This window comes from Cebus imitator, unplaced genomic scaffold (assembly GCF_001604975.1).
Source record: "Cebus imitator isolate Cc_AM_T3 unplaced genomic scaffold, Cebus_imitator-1.0 Scaffold13, whole genome shotgun sequence".
NCBI lineage: Eukaryota > Metazoa > Chordata > Mammalia > Primates > Cebidae > Cebus > Cebus imitator.
The window spans coordinates 7,089,891-7,099,953 of record NW_016107328.1 but is presented as its reverse complement, the minus strand read 5'-3'; the positions used below and the strand labels follow the sequence as shown (position 1 = coordinate 7,099,953).

General features: G+C 37.5%; 1 long non-coding RNA gene across 1 annotated transcript in view; it reads right to left on the bottom strand.

Moving 5' to 3' along the window:
• The window catches only part of LOC108283369, a 25,855-nt gene extending 16,333 nt beyond the window's left edge, over nucleotides 1–9,522 (bottom strand). Inside the window, exon 1 of the long non-coding RNA XR_001816813.1 lies at nucleotides 9,459–9,522. This is a non-coding gene — a long non-coding RNA (uncharacterized LOC108283369). The remainder of the gene's footprint in view (nucleotides 1–9,458) is intronic.
• Between the last annotated feature and the right edge of the window lie 541 nt (nucleotides 9,523–10,063).

Sequence of the window (10,063 nt, the reverse complement as noted above, 5' to 3'; positions counted from 1 at the left end):
ATTTAAACATAAGAACTAACACCATAAAAACCCTAGAAGAAAACCTAGGCAAAACCATTCAGGACATAGGCACAGGCAAGGACTTCATGACTAAAACACCAAAAGCAATGGCAACAAAAGCCAAAATAGACAAATGAGATCTAATTAAACTCCAGAGATTCTGCACAGCAAAAGAAACAATGATTAGAGTAAACTGGCAACCAACAGAATGGGAAAATATTTTCACAATCTATGCATCAGACAAAGGACAAATATCCAGAATCTACAAAGAACTAAAACAGATTTACAGGAACATAAAACAAACAAACCCATTCACAAGTGGGTGAAGAATATGAACAGACAGTTTTCAAAAGAAGACAAATATGCAGCCAACAAACATATGAAAAAATGCTCATCATCACTGGTCATTAGAGAAATGCAAATCAAAACCACATTGAGATATTATCTCATACCAACTAGAATGGCGATCATTAAAAAATCTGAAGACAGTAGATGCTGGTGAGGATGCGGAGAAAAAGGAACACTTTTACACTGTTGGTTGGAGTGTAAATTAGTTCAACCATTGTGGAAGACAGTGTGGTGCTTCCTCAAGGACCTAGAAATAGAAATTCCATTTGACCCAGCAATCCCATTACTGGTTATATACCCAAAGGATTATAAATCATTCTATCATAAAGACACAAGCAGACGTATATTCATTGTGGTGCTATTTACGATAGCAAAGACCTGGAATCAACCCAAATGCCCATCAATGATAGACTGGACAAAAAAAAAAGTATGGTACATATACACCATGGAATACTATGCAGCCATAAAAAACAATGTATTTGTGTCCTTTGTAGAGACACGGTTGAACCTAGAAACCATCATTCTCAGCAAACTGACACAAGAACAGAAAACCAAACACTGCATGTTTTCACTCATAGGCAGGTGATGAACAATGAGAATATCTGGGCACAGGGAAGGAAACAACACTCACTGGGCTAGGTAAGGGGGTGGAGGGGAAAGGAGGGGGGGACATCTGTGGTAGGCAGAGAGGAGGGGAAGAGATAACACCTGGAGAAACGCCTGATGTAGGCAACCAGGGGGATGGGCGTGGAGACACCAAACCACCATGGCATGTATGTACCTATGCAACAATCCTGAAGGATGCTGGACGTGCAAATGTACTCCAGAGCCCAAATACAATTAAAAATAATAATAATAATAAAATAAATGGTGCTGGAAAAACTGGCAAACCATATGTGGAAGAATGAAATGGGACTACTATCTCTCACAAAAAAATAAAAATTAAAAAAAACCCTGAAGATTCATGACATAATCATAAGATATAAATTTATAAAATTCCAGGACAACCTAGGAAAAAAAATTTCTGGACATTGACCTAGGAAAAGAATCGATGACCACGTCCTCAAAAGCCATTGCAACAAAAACAAAAATAGATAAATAGGACTTAATTGAAGTAAAAACCTTCTGCACAGCAAAAGGAATAATCATCAGGCTAAACAGACAACCTATAGAATGGGAGAAAATATTTACAAACTGTGCATCTGATAAAGGACGAATATCCAGAAACTATTATAAATAAATAATTCAACAAGCAAACAACCAAATAACCCCATTAAAAAGTGAGCAAAGGACATGAACAAACACTTACCAAAAGAAAACATTCAAGTGTCCAACAAACAAATGAAAAAATGCGCAACATTACTAATCATCAGAGAAATCAAAATTAACACCACAATGTGAGAGCATCTCACACAAGTCAGAATGGCTATTACTAAAAAGTCAAAGGACTGTTAGAAAGGATGTGGAGAAAAGGGAATTCTTATGGACTGTTAGTCAGAATGTAAATTAGTTCAGTCACCATAGAAAACAGTATGGGTATTTCTCAAAGAACTAAAATTGCAACTACAGTTTGACCCAGCAACCCCAATCCTGGGCATATACTCCAAGGAAAATAAATAATTTTGTCAGAAGGATACCTGCACTGTGAGTTTATTGCAGCACTATTCGCAATAGCAAAATCATGGAATCAACCTAAGTGTCCATCAATGTTTGATTAGATTTTTAAAATGTGGTATATATACACCATGGGATGCTATGCAGCCATAAAATGAATGAAATCATGTCCTTCACAGCAATGCAAATAGAGGTAGAGACCATTAACCTAAGTGAAACAACTCAAAAATGGAAAATCAAATACCTCATGTTCTCACTAAGTAGAAGCTAAACAGTGGGTACACATAGACATAATAATGGAAATAAGAGACCCTGAGGACTCCAAAAGGGGAGAGTGTGGGAAGGAGAAGAGGGTTGAAAAACTGCATATTGAGTATATGTCTAGTATTTGGGTTATAGGTTAACTAGAAACCCAATCCTCAACATGAAGGAATAGACCCATGTAACAACATACACATATAACCCTTGAATCTATAATTTAAAAAGAAAGAGAATATTCCATATGTGAAAACTACTAATTTGTATGTTAAAGACTTGTGTATGGGGCCAGACATGTTGGCTCATGCCTGTAATCCCAGCACTTTGGGAGGCTGAGGCCAATGGATCACCAGGTCAGGAGATCGAGACCATCCTCGCTAACATAGTGAAACCCCATGTCTGCTGAAAATACAAAAAATTAGCCAGGTGTCGTGGCATGCACCTGTAGTCCCAGCTACTCAGGAGGCTGAGGCAGGAGAATCGCTTGAACCCCGGAGGCAGAGGTTGCAGTGAGCTGAGATCACACCACTGCACTCCAGCCTGTGCAAAGAGAGACTCTGTCTCAAAAAAAAAAAAAAAAAAAAAGACGTGTATGTTTCTATACCTCAGTAAACATTTTGTTTAAATGATAATTGACTCCTTCCTCCCACAGCTGGGAATTGCTGGAATTATGAATATACTAGTGTTTCTAGTCTTTTGCTGTTTCTCTAAGCCACCATACCCTATGGATTATCCACATTTTTTTTTAATAAGGGAATTCCTCTTAGGAAAGCATGCATCTCAGCCACAACAAAATATTTCAAAATTAAATTTAAACATACAAAAAAAACACAACATTTTAACAAAGAATTGTTTTCATTATATATGCAAATTCAGGGCAGATGTGTTCAGAGAAATAACCCAAATCCAGCCACCACTTGACAAAAAGTAAAACTGAATAAGCATTTCCGAAATACTGTAATGATTTCCCCCAGGCTCCTAGTCAAGACTGGCAACAGAATTGCAGAAACACTATGAGAAAAGTCTCTCTGAATACATGTGTAGAATTCTCAGTTAGTGCTAGGTGTTGAGAAATTTGACTCAACTGAGAATACTCAGCTTTGAAGTCAAGGAGCAACCTTTAAGGGAAAAAGTTAAGTCCACTTTGGAATGACCCATTATATCCTTACTTATTTACATGCATTATCTCATTGAACATCTTTATGACCAATAGCATTATAAAATTTGACTTAGAGACATTAAACAACTTCTCCCCCAACATTATAGGCTGCTTTGTTGGGAGCCCTAATTGGAGCCGTCACTATCTAACCTTCAGATTATGTGACACTGTACTTCCAATCTGACTGTTGGCTTTCTTAGTGTTGTTTCAAGACTGAAATATTTGGGAAGGGGCTTATAGATTGCTCAGATTAGTCATGGTATATTTTCTTCCATAAAGGACAGGGCATCTTCTTGCTTTATTCTCCCGATGAAAAATTTATTATCTACTCTGTAACAAATCAAATAGAACTAAAACTAATGCTTTATATAATTCACATGACTGTTGTATTATTTATCATGCAGTTCCAATGTGTTCTCCTTTTTGAGAACTTTGGTGATGAAAGAATGGGCATGATGCCCAACTTCAATGCCATGTACTGCTTTTAGGTACCTATTCAAGGTTAATCGTGGTAACCATTATGGTAGTTCACCTCTAATTTCAACCTACAGCTTGTTCCTATTTCTTAACTGGCTCTCCTCCTGACCTTGAAACTTAGTAGAACTAGATTCTGGAAATCAGTTTGCAGCTACCAATGCCCCACTCATCAGTCATCATGGGCATGTTTTTTTATGCAGAGCTTCCCAAGGTGATCTACAGGTATTAGAATTGGGGGAAAATATGCTGTATTGAAAGCACATGAGAGCAATGTTTGAATAAATTTGAAAATTGCTAACCTTACCAGGTTTTTCTTGGCTCTCCATCAGCCTTTCTCAAGTAAGTTGTGGACCACAAGTTACCCGAACAGACCTGAAGTGGTCTAAACGGTTTCATAAGTTATTTGCAACTGGGGATGCTTCTTCAGGGAACCAGTCAGAGCAGGGCATCACAGTTGCAAAGTTGCAAAAGGCTAGGCATGATGGGCACTCAAGAGGTGTTTGTTTCCTTTGTCTTTCCAAATAATCAGGAAACTCTTTAGAAATCTAATTACATTAACTAAAGCCCTAGTTTATGTAGTAGAATAGCTATAGATAACTCGGACACATTTTATATCAATAAAACTTATTTTCTAATAAATAACATAAGTATCAATTGAGGGCTCAGGTTATTAAAGAGGAAAGGGAAGGAATGCGCCTTATAATAGAAACTTCTGCTTTCTCAGAAATAATGAGGACAATCTTTGACATTTTCACCACCTCAGATATGGTTTGGCTGTGTCCCCACCCAAATTCAATCATGTAGTTCCCGTAATGCCCATGTGTCATGAGAGGGACCTGGTGAGAGGTAATTGAATCATGGGAGTGGTTTCCTCCATGCTGTTGTCATAATAGTGAGTGGGTTCTCATGAGATCTGATGGTTTTATAAGGGGCTTTTCCCCCTTTGCTCAGTACTTCTCTCTCCTGATGCCATGTGAGGAAAGGTATGTTTGTTTCCCCTTCTGCAAGGACTGTAAGTTTCCTGAGGCCTCCTTAGTCCTGCAGACCTGCAAGTCAATTAATTTCCTTTATAAGTTACCCAGCCTTGGGTATTTCTTCATAGCAGCATTGGAACAGACTAATACAACCTCTCACTCATGCCTCTGCTGAGGAAAGATTTGTCTAATTAATGGATCAGGAGAGCAAGTTGGTCAGCCTCTGTGACTCACCACCTGCAACGTGAATCATGCTTTTTTCTCTGTTCCTGCTGCATTGTGACAAGGTCAGTAGTGTAGAGATTTCCTGCCCTGTGATGGAGGGCAAAGTTCATTTAGGAGGAAGCACTGAGAGCCCATTTTGCTCTCTAGCCTAAGTCATATGTCTCAATGTACATTTGCCAGCAATAGGGCTTATATTTTTAAAAGATTTTTTGTGTACATGTATATGGCACACATATTTCAGGCATCTAATATGTTCAGATAATTCTAAAGAATACCAGAAAGAAAAATGCCCCTACCACTAGGCTTAAGAGCTAACACTAGCAATACAATTGATATTCTTTGTATATACTTTTTTGTTCCCATTCTTCTCTCACACATTTCCTATCCCAAAGATAACCACCACTAAACTTTGTGTGTATTATTTTACTGAATGTTGTCATACTAATACGAAAGAATTCCTTAACAATATCAAGGGTTTTCTTTCACATTATAGACTTTATATGTGAAGAGTACCATATTAAGATTCTTATAAAATGTTTCTTTATTGTGCTCAATATTATGCTGTCAGGATTTACTCATATTGATGGGTGTATTGCTAGTTCATTCACCTTATTATAGTACTCTCACAGATTAATATGCTGCATATATATGATGATAAATATTTAAATGGCTTCCCATTTCTCACTATCATAGATAATACAGCTATAAATATTTTGTGACATATTTCCATGCCCACATATATGACAGCTTCTCCAGGGTGTGCATCTCAGAAGAGGATTACTGTGTCATATGTAAGTGCATTTTTATTGTTAGTATATATTGCCAAAGCTCATCTGGGTCCCAGTTCTTCATAGTTTTCTCAGTTATTGCCAATCCCATTGAAAGGAAGAGAAAAATCAATACTTCCATTTTCCTCTACCTAAGGTCAGCTTTCTTTCTTCTTTTTCTATCTCATAAATGCTTAATCATTCTCTAAGTCTCATCCAACTTCCTCTCTTCAGTGAAAGCTCCTCTGAACCCCACAGAGGTGAGGCGATCACTCCTTCCTTTGAGCTTCACAGATGGCTCTTCTGCATAGGACTTGTAGATTACTGAATCCTATAGAAATTGCTTTGCCTATATATCTATGTGCAAATTTCACAAAGCCATAATGTGCACAAGAGAAACCAAAGAGAAGACTCCAAAAGAGCACACTATAGTGACATTCTATCCCTTAATCAGTTCTTAATCACGCACCAATTAGAAAGATTACCCAACAGTATCATGCTTGGCATTGCTTTTGATCCATATTAACCTGTCTCTTCTAGGACACTTAGGCTCTTTACAGAAGATGAGGTGAAAAATTTTATCAACTACATCTACTCCTACAAACACACAGGTGATCCATAGTCCTACCCACAATCCCCTTGCTGTCTACTTGACCATATGAGGAACACATGTGAAACTATTATAATAAGAAAAATCCATGTGTAGAATTATACAATTCTGGAGTTTTTACAGCTATTCATAAAAGGGGCTCATAGGTGATAGCAACAAAATTTCAATTTGATAAATAAGAAACTATCTTTTGAAGTGATGCTTCACCTCATGTTACAAAGCCAAATAGCAAAGTCAGAGTTCATGTGAACTCATTTTCTTTAATTCAGCATATATGTATAGATCACTCAACCATACCGCATTTCTACATATGTGTTAATTAAGACAAACCTGAGGCATTCAATTTAATTAAAACTAATTTCTTATAGATCTCTGTGAGCATTGCCATATTAGGTATAGGATAGACTGTGCCAAAGACATTATAATTGCTAGAGTTTTCAAAAAACTTATGTTTCATTTGGTGATGGTAAAATACAAAAATTGTGACATTGGGGTGTATAACAGGATATAAACTTGGAAGTTTTTATTAAAGCAGCAAGATGAAATAGATAAAAAGTTCCAAGATGGGTTTCTGTGCCACCTGCAGAAGTTTCAGAGTAAGTCTGAGAGTCATATGGACCTAAAACCCACAAAGATGTTTAAAGGGTGATGAAAGAATAGAGATTAGAAAGAATGTTTTTCTGGAAAATATTTATTTTTAAAAAGCTGTGCTCTGGTGCCATCCCTTCCTCCCCTACTCTCACCTTATTTTACCTTAAGCTTAAAGAGAGTTTCTCTGGCTGAAGAGAATGTTCTACACATTCTGGAGAGAATTTAGGGAAATGCTGTGGCCTAATGAGTAGCATATGCCTGGAGAATATTCAGCATATTCAGGTATAGCGCAAGGTGAAATGGCCTGCCATCACAGAGTGGGAGTAGGGGTCTGGAAAATCACTGCACCTCCCTCGGTATGAATTTCAGTCTTCGGATACAGAATCTCATTGGAAAGGTCAGTCATTTAAATATAGATCCTGCCAAAGGGGGCTTTTGCCAGAGGGCAAAGACATCCATACATCCATTGAGTATATATTGAGTAGACTGCTGGAAATATGAGTTTAATGTGTATCAGGATTACACTGACCAAGAGTTATGACCCTTCCTATGCCCATGACATCCTGCTAAAAGAAATTCTGTGGAGAGGCTCCAAAGATCCCACAGAAATATTCATCAGAAAAAATGTTAACTGAACTCATTGGACAGGCTCAGATAAGAAGCATTTTCACAACTGGCCAAATCAGAATTCTCACCTCTATCCAAATTCTCTTCCTGCATTCAATGCAGGGCAGGCTGTCAATTCAAGCTTTAGAAAACAGGTGAACACGCAGTAAAGGAGGGAAGGAAGGTGAGTGAAAAGAGGGGGCTACTCATACCCCATCCTCCCAAACATAGACTGGCCTACTTAGGTTGCCCAACTTAATGAATGGGTTAGGGGAAGATGTCTTATCTTTTAATGAAGGCTATAATATTAACTTCTAGATTATCACATTGAATTCGACATTTACTAGACATTTCTGACTCATCTGATTTTGATATACAGCATGATTGGATAATTTTCTATCATCTATTACCTATTATCTAAGAATGCCCAAAAATTGATGCAATCTGCCAACATTTTCAACTAGTGGCCTGGATAACTGAGTAACTAAATAACAAAGTTAAAGTTGAAGATCAAAATGAAGCTGTGTTTTGATGCCACTTTATGATTTATGGTTGTTCAACACACCAGTTACAAATTTTACCAGTGACAGGTACTTTAAATGATCTCATTTAATTTTTAAGATGGTCCTGCAGTTGGATATTAATATAATCACCTTTAAGAAATGATTCAGAGAAGCTGAGTAATTAACCTAATTAAATGCATTATGCCATGAGTAACTAGAACTCTTCTCACAAAAAACTAGAGCATCTGTATAGCTCTAAAAGCCATTTGTCTTCTGCTGGGTTCTGGTGTCAGATGATAATACAGCAGAATGAAATTAATTAAGTATCACAACATTTTATAGGTGCAACCTGAACAGTATGTCTCATCTGAATATCAAATCTGAAAGACAAAACATATCCTCTCCAAAAGAAAAGTCTTAGAAAGACATGTAATCTTAACTAAAATCACTTGAAAAGGCATCAAAAAGAAATTGCATTTGTGATGGCAAAATGTCTTAAAATTTTCTTCTCCATTTTTTTAACTTATTATACAGTCAGTTGCCTTCAATCTCTCATCTCTGCTCTCAATATAGCCAAAACTCTCTTCCCAAACTCAGGAAATCTACTGACTTTTCTCTCTAAAATCTTTGACTAGCCTATCGGCTCTGTGATTTCCACCAAGGACAAGTTCTTTACTCTTCATAATGATAATAAAGCAAACATTTTGTCCTTACCCTCATCATCACAATCAAAATGCCGAGAAGGGTAAAAGGTGACGGTAAAGAGAGAAAGGCCATTAATATTATATGTTAGTACATTCTATCACTGCCACATATGGGTTCAGATAATGGGAACTTCTATTTGCACTTCAGTAATTGAACGACTTCAAGCAAGAATAGCAATTACACATCAAGCCTTAAAGCAGAGGATGGGCTTGGACATGCATAATATTAGCATATCAACATTTTGCCTGCTTTCCTATTCCAAATGCTAAAAAGTTGAAAGGAGGGTGAAGCAAAGCCAAATCTAAGTATTCTCAAGCAAGACATTTTCTCCTACCTTTCAAAGGTAGTTCCTGAGGAGAGCAGCCATCCCCAAGTGTAAGCTCTATGAGACCTACAATCAGTTTCCCTCTAATTGAGCATTTTCTTTCCTTAGATTTTGGAAGAAGCATGAAAATGATTTACTGATTTAGGAACTGGGTGGAGTAGACCACTAAAAGACAAATCAAAAACATCTGGAATGAACTAGTTGCGAGAGAAAAGAAAGAGAGAAAAAAAGTAAGGCTTTCAAATGAAACAAAGTACAGATGATTCGGCCAAATTTAAGCCAAGCCAAACACTCACATTGAACATTGCACTTGGGTCTGTTTCAAGAGCGGGAGCCGGCAAGAGGGAGCCTTAGCCAACACTACATCAGAGGCACATTGTGGATGGAGGAAATGAGTTTAGTCAAGCCAGCTGTGACTTCAAAGGGTCTGCTCTCCCAGGGAACAGTGAGAAAGGGTTCCCCCTTCAGTGAAGACTGCAAAGTTCAGCCAACACCAACCCAAAGGGAATGGACTCCAGGAAGGGGCAAATTACATTCGATGTACAAGAAAGAATATTTTCCTTCATAAAGTGGCTGTGACAGTCTGAAGATGAAGGAAAATGACAAAAAAGGAAGATGGGAATATTCTGATGCTCCTTTGAGGACTGTCGTCCTGTGAGCATAATTATAAAATGGGGTATTTGTATACACATTTGTACTTGCATAAGGTTGCTTTTAATCTTAAACACCTCCTTGCAAGAATCATGTTTCCAAACATGTGGGAGGAGGGGACACAGGATTCTTCCCTGCTGATTGCCATAGTTTCTTCCCTCCTTTGTGCTTCTAGAAAACTACACATTTCTTTCAAATTATTTACTTCACACAAATTTACTGAAGAACAGAGGGGTAGACCCTTCATATA